General features: G+C 42.2%; 1 protein-coding gene across 1 annotated transcript in view; it reads right to left on the reverse strand.

Annotated features, from left to right (window-relative positions):
* The window catches only part of PTPRN2 (protein tyrosine phosphatase receptor type N2), a 532,892-nt gene that overhangs the window by 436,796 nt on the left and 79,328 nt on the right, over positions 1-16,768 (reverse strand). The window lies entirely within an intron of this gene.

Consider the following 16,768-nt stretch of genomic DNA (forward strand, 5'->3'; position numbering starts at 1 on the left):
GCATGATTTAAGCACATTATGTGTAAGCGTATAAGAGGACCTTACAAATAATGTCCCCTCAAGGCAAATTATATGAACTCTCATTAAGTACTATTGATGATGGATGCAGTAAACAGCTTCAAGCCTTGGGAGCATCGTCTGTGGCTAGTCAAAACTATTAGGGAAGAAGAAAGCTCATTTACGGCTTTCGGAAGGCAGCAGCTATCAGTCTCTGACATGTAAATGATCGGAAAGTAGTATTTGGGGATGCAAAACATTCTGCAAAGTGTAAATGGTAGTGGATTGCTAATCATCCCTTTCCCCAATGTGTGCTTTAGTTTTGCTCTGAACGGTGTGTATAGTTGAATTAGTTATCTAGTAATAACACTTTATTCCTTTAGAGACACGGAGAGTGGGGGAAGGGATATTGATCAGTGTCACAACTTTTTGAAATTCACATTTAAAAAAAAAACAGAATTATTTCCTCTGATGATGACGAGGTTAAAGTTTTCAAGAAACTTACCTAGGAATTTAAATTCACATTCCCACAACGTCTTCGGTAGCAGGTGTTACGTACCTGGTTTGGTACAATGTCTTTCTCACTCAACGCAAGGACAGGGATATGGCCAAATTTGCAAGCAGCAAAGTTTACAATAAAAACTAAATACTAAAATCAACAGTACCATTTCCTCTATGAGGAGGGGGATCATTCAGAAACTGAAGTGCAGAGTCTCAGACTGGGGGGCAGAAAGGTCAAACGGAGTTGGATGTTACTTTTGGCCTTAATCCTAGGCCTGGCAGAACACCAAGAAGAGTTGATTCTTATATGCCGCTTTACTCTACCCAAAGGAGTCTCAAAGCGGCTTCCAGTAGCCTTCCCTTTCCTCTCCCCACAACAGACACCCTGTGAGGTGGGTGAGGCTGAGAGAGCCCTGATATCACTGCTCAGTCAGAACACCTTTATCAGCACCGTGGCAAGCCCATGGTCACCCAGCTGGCTGCTCGCCAGATTAGAAGTCCACACTCCTAACCACTATACCAATCTACAACTACAACTCTGTCTGGTAAGCTCTGTAGAACTGCCGAAGGTCCTCCAGGGCTTTAATCTACCAGGGACCCTTTACAGTTAGGTTGCTGGGTGTGTAGGAAGGAGGTAAGGAGGCAGGGTAAGATGAGAATACGGGAGCTCCCAGGGGGGAAAGAGGAAAAAGAACTGCATTTTATTCCCTGATTTTCACTACACAAAGGAGTCCCAAAGTGACTTACAAACACTTTTCCCTTCCTCTCCCCACAAAAGACACCCTATGGCCCATTATGCACGGGGGGATAGCGCGCATTCGGGGTGGAATGGCGGCAACTAAAATCACCAATAACGCACGGTGCATGCCGCCAAAAAAGCTGCGTTAGCGAAACGCAGAAGAAAGTGCGGTTTGCTTCGCTTCTTCCCCCTCTGCGTTTTCCATGTGACCTGAAATCGCTGTTTCGGCGGTCGTGCATAATGGGCCTATGAGGTAGGTGGAAATTGTACAGGAAGAGAGATATAAAGGAAAGAGGAAATTGTACAGAGGAAAGTGAGATATATGTCTTTGGGGGTTCCTCGCTGTACAGCTAAACCCAGCCTGAAGGCCAGTGCTGTATAGTTTTTCCATGGCAAGGCTGCCAGGGGAAATGAGGAAGGAAAGGCAAGGAACATGGCAGATAAAGGTATGTTAAGATAAAGGTGGGAAGGTCAGAAGGCAGTAGGAAAGGGGGAGTGGTTATAGGAGCTTTCAGGGAAATAGGAAATGAGATGCTTTCTGGAAGTCTTTGTGAGTCTGCTGCTTGTACCTCATCTATGTTTCAGCCATTTCGAGCTAAATATTTATTTGTTTGTTTGTTTATTATTTTTCACATTTATATACCGCCCTCCCCGAAGGCTCAGACCTCTTCTTTCTACTCTAAACTGGAAAATGTCCCATATATTCGCATTTCCTGAAGGGATTGCTACGATGAGACCCACAATTTTTAAGAGAAGGCTGCCTATTCAAATATTGACTTGTCTGCAATGATGAACAACAGAAGCATTCCACGTTTCCCCCCAATATCAAACAACCACCCACACAGGACAGCTTTGGGGAAGAGGACTTTATTAATTTGTCTCCTTGTCATGGTTAACTTCAGCAAATCATTTCATAGACACAGATTTAGTTCTCCCCTGTCTAAGGTGCTTTTGTCTTAACAGTCAACGTTACTGATATGTAAGAGCAGCCACTGCAACTGACCTGGGTGTACTCACACCCACACACATCCTCCCACGGTTCATTAAAGGTGGGTTTTAACTGGTGATGGTTTTTTAAATCCGGACTTCAGTTCTCCTTGTAAATTGAGGAACACATTTCCTGTCGTACTGAGATTCTAGAGCAATACGATATTTTCATGCCCGTTTTGCATGATTTGTCACAGTTACAAAAGGTAGGCTGCCCTCATCGTGTGCCATATGATTTCCCACCCCACAAAACTATTGACTAGCTTCCTTTAGTACTGACAGGTTATTCTGAGTACTGGTTGATCCTGGTCACTGTTATCACACAGAGACCCATTTCAGCAGGATCTCTAAAAGGTCTGCGGCGTGACTTGACAGGATATCTGAACATAATCAGACAGGAAGAGAATTTAAAATCTGAAAATCTTTTAAGGCACTCCGATGCACATTGAAAAGCTGTCAGTCGGCTATACAGCTACTTGCCACGCTATTACTGCACATGCACACCTATGCAACCATCCATAGAGACAGAGAAAAGGAAAGACGGGAAACATGTGGTACAATCTATTAGGAGGAAACACAATGTATTCAAAAGTTAAAATACAAGTTATCACTTTTTTCTGACATTGTGGTCACATGATAGTCACTGTGCTATATTGGTTACATTATTATAGTAAACTAGCAAGAAAGCCCATTGCCACCAGGAATACAATGGGTGCTAGGACCCAGGTGACACCGGCAGGTGCAGATCTCTCTATCTCTTTATCTCTCTCTCTATCACAGCAGGAGCCATAGGAGTTAATCAGGGCTGTTTGTAGCAGCCCCCCCCCTCTCTCTCTCTCAGCAGGAGTCATGGCAGGTAATCAGGATGGGTTTGCAGTTTGGCAGGGCTCTCTGTGTGTCTCTCTCAAGCACTGGCTCCTGCAGCATCTGAGAGCAAAGTGGCTAGCATCCATGGAGGGAGGGAGGGAGCTGTAGGTGCAGGGCCAACTGTCCCTATTCCAACTCGGACCGTTCCACCCCCAGGCTGTTTCACAATTATTAAGAGGAGGAACAATGGATAAGGATAATTGTAAAAGGAATTATCATCGTAACTCATCCTAACTCACAATGTCCTGTAAAAATAGATTCCGGTATACAGCCATGTTGGTCTGAAGCAGGAGAATAAAGTTTGTGTCCATTACAAACTCAGGACAATGAAACCCCCCAGGACTTAACAGTGATACTGACTTCTTATCTCACTGCTAAGTCACTCTGTTCTTGCTTATCTCCAGAATTAATCTTCGTTAGTCTTCAAGATGTCCTTTAAAATCATGCCTCCAAATGAGCTGAGCATGATATGATAGGTTGTAATGTATGCTGATAACATAGGTTCACCAAGACAAATTCTACTGACCAGGGAACTTGTGACTTCACCAGAGCTTACTGTACGTCCATACTGCCCACTGCAGCAAAGTTTGGTTTGATTCTTGGTAAGGCTTGGCCAGGAATATTCACCCAAGCACCCATGGTGCCCTGTATATAATCTGGGTTTAAATAATACTGTATGAAAACTGCTTGAAATGCAGGAAATACATCAGTTCCCACCAGTTGTCCTCAACTGTAATTTTTATCTTGGAATGACTCTAGTTTTCATCTTCATCTTGAACTTTTCACCACAACCCATTCAAAATAAGCTAATTCCATCTTCCCCATGATGCGTTTTATTTCCTAGAATTTGCCACAAGTTTAAACAATCGGTCTTGCACATCTTGCATTTCCATAGTCTCCTCCTTTTTTAGAGGGGGGGGGTGTAGTTCAATACTTCATGAGAGTCTTGCCAGGGAAGAAATCCATAGATGTTTTCATGAGAACAAATTACATGTCAGCATGACATTTAAATGCTGAATTTTAATGGCTTGCCAAATGAAGTGATTTGAAAAAAAATTAATACGCAAGAGAGCAATGTTCTGTCTATATAATAATGCTATTCCTAATAGGCATGAATAGTAAATACAGTAATGAACCTATTCTCTTTCTTATACCACATCTGATTATTATTGTTCACAAACAAGAGAAAATTCCCCTTCCTTGCTTATATGATAAGAGATCCCCGTAGGAGTGGTCACGATCCACTCAGTATTGACGCTGCACACAAGTGCCATAAAATTTCATTCTGTGAAGCTGATTATTCAGCTGTGAAATAATCATTCATGAACAGAAATTTCAAGGGCAGTTTCAGGGACTGGAAGGAAAGGAAAAGGGATTAACTTGGAATCAAAGTCAGAAAGAAAAATAGCGACATGCACAATTCGAGCAGAGCACAAAGAATCAGAAAACTTTCATTTGGGGGAAAGGAAAACAAGACGGACGGAATGTTCTCTGAAGAAACATAAAAGTAGGGAGAGAAATGGCAGAAAAACCACAAGGCCCAGAAAAGGAGTTCAGAGTTTGAAAGGCCATTATGAAAAAGGGTGACCACAGAGGCACATACAAGACATCAAGAGAAAGAAGAAGTGGAGAATGATGGAATGGTATCCAAGTGAGGAATTGAAACTATTTGACTCTGTACAGGAGGCTAGGGAGAAAGAGAGAGAGAGAAGAGGATCAATATTGAAGGGTGGGCATAATCACAGAATAGAAAAATATTCCAAAAGAAGAAGTTGTAAACAGAACTGCTGATGGGGTGGAGGGACACAATTTGAGAGGGAGTCAACTGGAGGACCCTGAAGCCACGCTGTAATCACAGATTGAATATTTTAAAATTCTAATGGAGGTCTATCTGCATTCACCAGGGGCCCAGGAGCTCTCCACTGTTCTGCAAAGTTTACCATGAGATATGAAGATACCCTTGCTTCTCAGATCACGGCAAACCCATCAGCCAAACGAGCAATGGAGCAAGGAAAGACCAACGGGACAAGTGGCCATAATGCAGCCTTCTAAGAGGGTCTACGGTTACTTCTTCTTTTAGTTCCACCCAGGGGCAGCCTTGTTAGTGTGGGGTAGCACCCCCCCTCTCTTGGTTTTCTTTTCTTACAACTATTTTCCACACTGTTCTCTTCCTTCATTTTGTTGTCATCCTTTCATGATCTGTCATTCATCGATCCCTACTCCTAATCCCCACCCCATTTTTCAAACTTAGCATCTCCTCATCTGTTCTGGTTGGCAACTTAGACAGAAGCAGTTTATCTAGTAGCACAGGTAGCACATGCTATGAGCCCCACGATTCCAGTGCTGTATGGTTGGGGGGTGCTTACACTATGGTTGTTAAGGGTCTTCATACTTATACGATTAGTGGACCACAAGAACAAAAGAGCGGGGGGAAACTGATGAAATTTTTGATCAGGGCCCATGGTGGCTCTTAGCAGCCCTGGTTATGAAAGGGGAGATGAATGAAGTTGGGCTAGGTAGGTAGATGGCAGGAAGAAGGTTCATGAGATGGTAACATAAATATACACAGAAAAGATGAAAGACACATTCAAAGGTAAATAGAGAGAAAAAGCAGAGCTTTTGTGATTTATGTTGAGATGAGAAAAGCATGTCGGTTGAGCAAAGATGGACACAGTTTTACCTTATAATCAAGTTCTCAGTCATCTGGGCAAATATCATTAATTCCTTTTAAACCAAGGCATTTAAACAAAGAATCACCTTGAAATCTTCCTTGAATCAGCCCAAAACATTTCTAGTTAAAAACCAGTTACGTCCTAAACGCTAATTAAACCAATGTTCATTAAGTTCCTTGGATGCAGGGCTCATTTCATTATCATTCAAATTGCAAACTATGTTCCGGTGTCATCAGCCATCATGCGGCTTGATAAGTTCAGGTCCTGATCAGAGATGCAAGCCAGGGCCAGCCAATTAAAGCCGCAATGGCCTGACAAAAAGCATCCTCTTTACAACCTCAGCCAAGCATTGTTTAGTGAGATTCTCTCCCCCCCACCACCACCACACACACACACACTGCACTGTAACTTACACAAAGGCATTTCAGCAGGTCAGAGGAAGCTCTGTCAGTATAGTGACATTTGAAAACATTTTTGATGTGTTCCCATTTCTCTCACTAAATGCCATCAAACGAGATGTATTAAAAGTGGCTTTTGACATCTTCAGTGTTATAAATAAAGGTTTTGTGTGTTGTTTTGTATTTTAAGGGGGGGAGCATAGAACTGTACTAATAAGCTTGCAATTCCCCCCGCTCCCCCAAAAATATTTTTGATTCTTTTCAATTATTTTAGGACACAGACATTTCCAGAAGCTCAGAGTCATAGTTTGTTTCATTCTACTGAAAATTTTGCAGTGTGAATAACCTCCTGCACGATGAGAATAACCTTCTGGTTCTTAAAACTGCGTCCTTTGTCAAAATGTTTCCTTGTCTTAAAAATATGTTCTCAATACGAAAATATTTCATAACTTCAAAATCTTCAGAAATAAAAAACAGATTTTAGATAAGGAGGATGAACCTAGCTCCAATCCTGAAATAACGGTGAATGTGTCCAACTTGTATTGCTTCTCCAAACATGGACTAATAGCTTGGCTTTCACAGCAGTACCAAAAGGAATTCATGCCAATTTTAATGTACATTGTCCTCTTTGAGTACCCAGCTTGCTGGGGAGTAAACAGTAATGACTGTGGAAGGCACTGGGAAACCACCCCGTATTGAGTCTGCCATGAAAATGCTGGAGGGCGTCACCCCAAGGGTCAGACATGACCCAGTGCTTTACCTTTAACTGTCCTCTTTAGTTACTCAATTAATCCTCATGACCTGCTATTCAATGTGATCTTTTATACAACAGAGGCAAAATTTTACAGTGTGCATATTTTGGTTAGAGTGAGCAAAGAGGGAGGAAGAAACAAACAACCCAAAAACCCAAGCACAAGGGGAAAACCAAATGGCTCCATCCCTTACTAGAACTGGAATGATGTAATTCTACTGTGTGAATCAGGGAGAGGTCTCTATATAGTCCAGAACTTTTAGGTGATCCACACATAACGTAAAGGCACTTTTTGTTCTCAGGACCTGTGATATGAATGTAAAGCCTATGTATATAATTTAGTAATTACTGACTTCCTCTTACTATTCCTAGTAACATTTGCTCAAAATGCATGAGAGAGACTCTGAGATGATGTTTGTGTCCCATGTGCCTTAGGCCCACATGGGTTGTGGATGAAGATGCAAATCATTCAAAACCAGGAACACAGAGGCATTTTAACTTTTATTTTGGAAAATGGAAGGCTTCAACTATAGAAGAGGAAGATGATGAGTTGGTTTTTATACCCCACTTTTAACTGCCTGAAAGAGTCTCAAAGCTGCTTACAATCACCTACCCTTCCTCTTCCCATAGCAGGCACCTGAGATGTAGACAGGGCTGAGAGAGGCGTGACAGTGCTGCTGTGTGAGAACAGCACTATCAGGGCTGTGATGAGCCCAAAGTCACCCATCTGGCTGCATGTAGAGGAGTGGGGAATCAAACCTGGCTTGCCAGATTAGAAGCCACTATTCTTAACCACTACACCCTGTTGGCTTTCAAGACACCTAAGAAAAAATTCTGACCATTTAGGCTGTGGTGCCAATGCAACCCTCACCCTCCATCTGTTGGGATTGTGCGACAGCACAAAGAGTAATAAATATTCAACCAATGCAGTTCTTTTCCCTCTTCCTTCTACAAATTCACAAGGCCTACATATACTTTTATCTTTCTCTCTTTCTCCTTTATTCTTCTATTGATTTTTGTAACAATAAACGCAGCAATTTTACTGAAATGTAGCAATTGTACCCTTAAACTATGTCAATTTCAGCTTTTGATTCAGCAGCAACGGCCATCTCTTTAGTAGTGCCAAGATGCTTTTATGAGACCTCCTATTGTAAGATTTTACATTGACCAAAGTAAACATGCAATTCTATTTGTACGGGTGCAGAATTTGGCCAAGCAACCTGAGGTTGTAAGGTGAAAAGGCGTCGTGAAGAGCGTTTCTGGGATGGCAGGTAAACAAGGGAAAGATTCAAACTGAGTAAGAGCTATAAACCACAACAAGGAGTTCATTGGGCAGAACTCTCCCACTTTCCCTATCAGTATGTCCCCCAGAACTCCTCTTGAGCAAGGAGCCCTTAGGAATAAAATGGGGAGCTGCAGAAAGTAAGGGAAATCGACAGAAATGCATACACTCATTCACACCCTTGCACAAGCTTCTTCAACAGTTGCATGAGTCTACATGAGTGGAAGGAGGATTTCTGCCAGTTTCCCCATGCTAAACGCCATGCAACAACATCCCATTCTGTTCCAGCTCTCAAAAACATTTTTATTGGGGGAACTGGTAGAGGAAAGGCACTGTGGGATGATAGTAGTAGTAGTAGTAGTAGTAGTAGTAGTAGTAGTAGTAGTAGTAGTAGTAGTAGTAGTAGTAGTAGTAGTAGCAGCAGCAGCAGTAGTAGTAGCAGTAGCAGTAGTAGTAGTAGAAGAAGACGAAGAAGACGAAGAAGAAGAGTAGGCAAGACTGACCTTGATGGACCTATATTCTGATTCTATGTAAGGCAGCTTCATGTGTTCATATCATGCTTACCACACTCGGTTCAATGGATTTAAAAGCGGGTAACACTATCTAGGATTTAGCATTCCGGTTAAAGGGGGGATTGAACCTGGGACTTCCTGCATGCCAAGCAGATGCTCTTCCACTAAGCCATGTGCATAATTTAGAACTGATTTGCACGTATGGAACTTCTTTGCATCAAAGTGAATATTATAGCAATAATTTGTTACCTGCTGTTATCAGAGGTGGGCCTGTTCTAACCTTTTCCTATTCCCCATATGACTGGCATATCATATGGAGTAGTCCATTAAGGACAGGCCAGAAAGAATTTAGCAACATGGCAGCATGTGTCTGTTCAAACCAGACATGATAAACGTCCTAAGATCTGTTTTAATTGCTGAACAATATACAAGTAAATTTACAGGGCTTCCAGAAAACCTTTATGGAAGGGGTTGATTTCAATTAATGGCTTTTCATTGAGAAAGGTGGCTTGATGTACACAAAGGGGGACCCTGCTCCAGTCAACAGGAGAATGCAGAAAGAATGCAGAAAGGAGAAAGGAGAAAAGAACAAAGCAGGTTGAAGAAACGTAGTAATTTTTGCATTTCCACATTGATTAAAATATTTCAGGATAAATCATGCACAGCATTATAATAAGTGAAGGAGAACAAAGAGATAATGAATACAGAGAACAAACTGGCTACTGAATGTTTGGATGAAAATGAAACATTTCTCACAACTAGGTGAAAATCCTTTGATGGGGGGGAAGCTTTATAGTAACAGCAGGTGGCATCAACCTTATATTATACCCTGCAGTCTCCTCATATAACCTACCGGGGTCTTCTGAATTAATAGCTATGTGGTAGTCATATTTTTACTTTATTTTATTGATACCGAATCTAGCACCTCTTTGATCTATGCTTTGATCACAGGTATAATTTGGAAATAATCAATGGCTGTATAAAATAATGAAAACCACAGATGAAAACTGTTATAGTAATAAAACAGTGGAAGTGAATATGTGACCGGGGGGGGGGGGGGGGAGGAACGTCCAATTGGCATAGATTGAAACAGGCTGAAGGAAGAAATAGTTACGAAAATAGACATTTGCTGCCCGAAATTTGATGATCTAACACCTTGCATGGTGCTTTCAGCTGGCTACAAAACAATTGAAAGAAGAAGAAGAAGAGTTGGTTCATATATGCCGCTTTTCCCTACCCGAAGGAGGCTCAAAGCGGCTTACAGTCGCCTTCCCATTCCTCTCCCCACAACAGACACCCTGTGAGGTGGGCGAGGCTGAGAGAGCGCTGATATCACTGCCCGATCAGAACAGTGTTATCAGTGCCATGGCAAGCCCAAAGTCACCCAGCTGACTGCATGTGAGGGAGCGCAGAATCGAACCTGGCATGCCAGATTAGTCCGCACTCCTAACCACTACACCAAACTAGCTCTCCATTGTAAACGTGGATGGAAGGGAGGAATTGCTCCCACAAGCACAGAATTAAAACGCTGCAATAGATTGAATTAAGATCACAACTTTATTAATTACAAGGCTAGTATGGAACATGATTAACTCATCAAAGCAAATACCTCTTAACTCAGCATGGATATATTTTCTATCGTAGGTGAGAGCTAGGAAATCACATATTTTATTGTTTGCTTAGCTTCAAACATCGTAATAGTGATCTCACCCATACCAGTAATCTTTCTTAACCTTCACGTGTCAAGGACACCCTCCCCACTTGACGCCTGAAAGGTAAGAAGTAGTGATATCTCTGGGGTCAGGGGCTAAGAGAGGGAGATTTCTAGCCCAGATCCCCCAATCTGATAACTTCTAGGAAGTCTAAGGAAGCTTCGGTTCTCCATGTAAGTCAGAAGGTGCTCATCAGTGTCTCCTACTTCACATGGACACACAAAGCTGCCTTATTTATTTGTTTATATACTGCCTTCCTTACAGCTCAAGATGCTTTACATAGAACATGGGAGAACACAAGCTTACATAGAGAACATAGAAGAAAGTATAATACAATTCAGCAACAATGTCAAGTAGAACAACAGTAACAGCAGCAGTTCCAACAATATGCCAAAATATTAATCTGATTCAGTTGGTCAGTTCATGGGAACGGTTTTGGGGGCCCGGTGGATATTGCTGGTTTGGTCAACCCCAAACAAATGCCCGGTGGAAGAGCTTCATTTTGCAGACCCTGTGGAATTGTTCCAGCTCTGGCAGGACTCTGATCTCTTCTGGAAGCTCATTCTACTAGATGGGGGCCAGAACACAGAAGGCTCTGGCCCTGGTTGAGGTCAGACGCGCTTCTTTGGGACCAGGGATCACCAGCCAGTTGGAATTGGCAGAGCGTAGAACTCCTTAGGTTGTAGACCACAAGGCAGTCCCTCACATACACTGGCCTCAGACTGCATATGGCCTTGAAGGTGATAATCAGAACCTTAAGTCTGCTCCAGAATTAAACTGGCAGCCAGTGTAGTTGTTGGAGAGTGGGCCTAATGTGGGACTTCCATGGTGTTGCTGTGAGGACCCTGGTCACCGATTCCTGGTGGAATGAACAACAGATAGTTGTACCCTGTCCAGGGTATTGAATCAGACTATTAGTCCATACAGAAGAAGAAGAAGAGTTGGTTCTTATATGCCGCTTTTCCCTACCCGAAGGAGGCTCAAAGCGGCTTACAGACGCCATCCCATTCCTCTCCTAAAGGTTAGTACTGGCTACTCAGATGGCCAGCTGCTCTTAAGGGTCCCAGGCTGAGGGCTTTCACATCATCTCCTTTTTTTAAAGGTTTTTTAAATGTCTGGAGCATGCTTCTATATTATCATAGCTTTACTGAAGTTTCAATCTTACGTTGCTTTTCTTCTCCCACAGCTTAAATATTTTGTTGCTCCTTGCATTCATTTATTGTTTAGCTTGTTTTTATTATTTCATGAGCTTTTAAAGGGAAAATATAGCTTATACATATATTTGACTAAATAAATTGAAAGGTACATTTCAGCCGCTTCCCTACCTGAGGCATGGGAAGAAAATGGCAATGAATGCGGGAAAAAGAGGCATACAATTATCTGGATTATTTATCCCCCAAGGTTAAGATCTCCTCTTCATTTGCTTTTTTGAAGGGGGCGCGTCACTCTTGAATTTTGGTTTGAAGGTCTAAATACCTTGCTGTAATACAGGATCCTGTAATTTATTTCTGTTACACTGTTTTCGTCTTTTACTGTCAGTAGTCACTATATTACAATATCTTTTCTGAAAGTCACCTTGAGCTTGAGGAAAGCAGCACCGACATCTTGACAGGTGCATGTTGTCTCCCCTCCCAACCCTTCCCCCTGGTCTCGCCCTCCCAGTAAAGTTGGCATGGGGTTGAACTGGGAAGGATGCACTAAGCAATATGGTAAACGGTGGGTGTGAATCATATCAACAGCATGAACACAGAAAGAGAATGGGGATTGTCTGGCCCGATGCATACTCATCTACAGAAAGCAAGGAAAGCAAAAGGACACTAATCACAATCTCACTGGCTAAACCAAAGAGGGAATAATTGTCTGAAATAGGGGCTGGGAGGCCGGAGAACTAGGGCTTATTGCTTCCACGGCTAATAGAAAGATGTGCTGCTACACTGGGTCATCATCATCACACTCATCATAATTGTTATTAGATTTATTACCCACTGCTCTTGTAAAATGTCTTGCAGTAAAAAAACATTTTGAACATTAACATCAACAAGATGAGAAATTCTGGCAGCTCAAAGATCAAACTCATCCTGAATCTCCCATCCCCCCCTCCGCCGATCCTGTCCCCCCACCCAGTCAACTCTCTCAACACCCCAGCGCATAGATTCCCAGAGTATCGCTCTGATCTGAGGAACTGGATCTGGTCATGGTTAGGATATGGCTCCACAAGCACCACTATCAATGTGTCCAGAGTGCCACAGTAATGTATGCTCCCCAATGATTGTTATCACTGGTGCTTAAATTAATTTTTCAAGACTCTTCTCCTCCTCTTGTTTATTTTTCAAAGCCATGGAAAGCTTAAACAATGGAGCAATGGCAGCCTGGTACTTTACTGTCTTAAAGAGACAACAAGCCTGAAAAGGAGGAAATGCCAATTTCAATTCAAACTTCATCAAATAATAATAGTGCCACCTTGTGGGCAAACTACATAATAATTATTTCCCCATATAGTCTCCCTTTTATGGCCATCAACCGTTAAACAGACCACAATCACTGTAGATTCAAATGAGAAGACATGTTGGTCTGAAGTAGCACAATAAAATCAGAGTCCAGTGGCACCTTTAGGACCAACAAAGATTTATTCAACGCTGATGAAGAGTGCTTGCACTTGAAAGCTCACACCTTGAATAAATCTTTGTTGGTCTTAAAGGTGCTACTGGACTGATTTTATTGTACAATCATTGTACACAGCCTGGCAGAACAGTGTCTTTTAAATCAACATGGCTTCTAAATAAGCCAATAACAATACGCAAAAAATTGTGTACAGCTGGAGAAGACTCTTGCGAGTCCCTTGGACTGCAAGGCGAACAAACCAGTCAGTCCTAGAGGAGATCAGCCCTGCCTGCTTCTTAGAAGGCCAGATCCTGAAGAATGAAACTCAAATACTTTGGCCACCTCATGAGAAGGAAGGACTCCCTGGAGAAGAGCCTAATGCTAGGAGCGATTGAGGGCAAAAGAAGAAGGGAACGACAAAGAATGAGGTGGATGGATGGAGTCACTAAAGTAGTCAGTGGAAACTTAAATGGACTTCGAGGAATGGTAAAGGACAGGAAGGCCTGGAGGATCATTCTCCATGGGGTCATGATGGGTCAGACACGACTTCACAACTAACAACAACATAGATCCAAAGGTGGTAGCTGCGTTATAATTACCATGGTCAGATTAGCCATGATTCTGACATAATTCACCTGGCGATCGTTTCTTCTAGAATGAAGATGTGGTCATCTGACTGAATTTTGTTAAGCTCTCCACTTTCAGTCCTGACTGACTGCGATCTGGGAGTTTTATTCTTTTCCTGCCGTGTCTTTTGGAACTAACAGCTGTTCCACAAATGGTTAGGGTTCAGCAACATGAAAGTTCAGGGTCTTTGCAAACAATGGAGCCTCAGAAAAGCAGTCCCCTTCCCCACCATCAGAGTGTGACACACAATAGCAAGGTGCTTCGTTTTTTAAGATTTCCGGCACCTCTAACTGGGCAAGCAAACCCTGAATATTGGGAGGGGGGGGTTGTTTTTGTTTTTTAGTGTCTTGCGTATAAAGTCTACATTTTAATAAACCATGACTGCCAATTTTTAGTAGGGGTTTTATTTATTTGAATCCTGAAGACAAGTGGAATACAAATGTTTTAATAAACAGTTTGTAAAATTTATAACCTGCATTTCTGCCCTCGCTGGGGCCATTAAGGTGGCTAACAAATTAAAGCATGCATAATTAAACTATTTTAAAGCATTACTCCCCCAGCACACTTTGTTAAATAATGAAAAACAGAGATAAAATATATACAATTAAAACATTGATCAGGAAGGAGGGATCACCAAGGCAACACCAAACCAAACAAAAACATGTTCACCCATTGACAGATCATAGAATCATAGAATCATAGAGTTGGAAGGGGCCATACAGGCCATCTAGTCCAACCCCCTGCTCTACGCAGGATCAGCCCTAAGCATCCTAAAGCATCCAAGAAAAGTGTGTATCCAACCTTTGCTTGAAGACTGCCAGTGAGGAGGGAGCTCACCACCTCCTTAGGCAGCCTATTCCACTGCTGAACTACTCTGACTGTAAAAACTTTTTTCCTGATATCTAGCCTATATCGTTGTACTTGTAGTTTAAACCCATTACTGCATGTCCTCTCCTCTGCAGCCAAAGGGAACACGACAACAGATCACGACAACAGAAGGGGAAACAGAAGGGGAAACTCTCTCTGTGAGAGAGTTCCAGAGTTTTGCTGCCATGACCCAGATGGCCCTCTGCCAGGTTGCCACACACTTGATCTTTAGCAAGGGGGGGGGGCACCCGAAGCAGGGACTCCAAAGATGACTGCATCAATCAGCGGGTTCGCAAAGGAGTAAGCAATCCCTCAGATATGTTGGTCTAAAACCCTACAGAGTTTTGAAAGTCAAGACCAGCCCCTTGAATTGCACCTGAAAACAAACTAGGAGCCAGTGAAGATGATCCATTCTAGTCGACATCATGGCTGCAGCATTCTGTACCAAAGGACGTTTCTTCAAGGGCAGTCCCACATAGAGCACGTTGCAGTAATCTAATCTAGTTGTAAGCAGAGTGTCTAGCACAATGGTCATGTCTTTTTTGCCCAGCTGGCTAGCCAGCAGAAGTTAAAATGCACTCTTAGTCACAGCTGCTACCTGCTTATGCAGTAGTAAGATCAGGTCCAAGAGCATCCTCAGACTATAGACCTGTTCACTCAAGGGGAGGGCAACCCATCCAGAATAAATGACACCTTGGACAAGATTTAGATTTATTTTATTAAACCGTCAAAGACCAGCAGGTCTTAAAATTTGACATCAAAGGTTTAGTTTACAGTGTTAGAAAAATATAGCAGACTCTGTTTTGTATAAAAGACACCTTCAATTGAGGGTCTCGCCTCTTGCCCATTAGTAGCCCTTCTGTCTTATTGGGACTGACCTTCAGTTTATTAGCCTGTATCCACTCCAAAACTGCCTCCAGGGTTCAAGGTTCCTACAGTCTCCCCGGGATCCGTTGGAAGCAGAAGGAAGAGCTGGGTGACATCTCTATATTGGTAACAATGCAGGCCAAATCTCCAGATAACGTTTCATGTAGCGGCTAAAGAGCATAGACAACAAGATGGAACCTTGCCAAAGGCCGAAAAGTTGAGCAGCAGTCCCCCAGCACCACTTTCAGAAACCTTTCTGGTCGTCCTTCCTGTTTACGTTAGAAATTGTTGATGTTGCTGTTGTGTGCATTGTTTTTAAGAAGGCTTTAAATTTTTTAATTGGTTGCCAACTTGAGGGCCCTAATTTGCTGGAAAGATACTAGTAAATAAATATACTAAATATATCTTAAATAAACAGACTGTCCTATCTTTCATAAAACATAGATATGGAGTATGACCTGTCAGCATGATTATGGTCCTGTTCAGCAAAGTTAAAAGACTGATCAACCCTGGTGGCTTCTTGCCCGCTATGTAACAGGCCCCCCAGCCCCCCAGCCCCCCAAACAATGGTATCATTTTGGGGGGTCAGCATTCTAGCCTGGTAAAAAAATGTTAAAAGGGAAAAACTAGCAATTTCAAGAGATTTTAAGAGAGAAAGCAAGCTTTGTAAAATAAATAAATATGTTCTAGATGTACAAATGGTTTCCCCCAAATTGAAGTCTTGATGCAGCCTTTATAGATCCAGTGCGGTGTAGTGGTTAGCGTAAGATTAGGACTTGGAAAATTCAGATTCAAATCCCTTCTCAGCCTTGAGGCTCGCAGGGTGAACACGGGCTGACTCTTCCTCAGGATTAAACAAAGGGTGAGGAGAATTATGCATGCCATATTGAGCTTCTTGGTGGAAGAGCTGAGTAAGAAAAATGCCACAGAAAGAGCTGCTGGAAATTGTGTCATTGCTGCTCTTCCAAGGTTCCTGGAAATTAAAGCTTAACATCTGATACTATTGCATAATATTGTCTTAAAGGAACAAGAACCATAAAGCAAGAGTCGACTCACCTGATCAGTTCCACCTTCAATAGCTAACAAAACTGCTCCTAAATAATCACAATCTGTAAAATTATTTTTAAAAGGGCATCACCAAAACCTTCAATCCTGTTATTTTTTCATTCCATCCCATAGTACAAAGAATTCAACTGTGCTCCCTGCAAGAGCATCACATACTCGTGGTAGATATATCAGTGGGCAGATATTTATTACAGATGTATATATTTAGGTGAAAATAGTGCTGAATTCTAAAACCTAGAAATAAAAACTCCCGTTCATGAAAAATATGGTCCTCCACTGAAATATTTCATAAGCATCCGACAGAAGATCCAGTGTTAACGCAA

The sequence above is a fragment of the Paroedura picta genome, chromosome 11, assembly GCF_049243985.1.
Source record: "Paroedura picta isolate Pp20150507F chromosome 11, Ppicta_v3.0, whole genome shotgun sequence".
Classification (NCBI taxonomy): Eukaryota; Metazoa; Chordata; class Lepidosauria; order Squamata; family Gekkonidae; genus Paroedura; species Paroedura picta.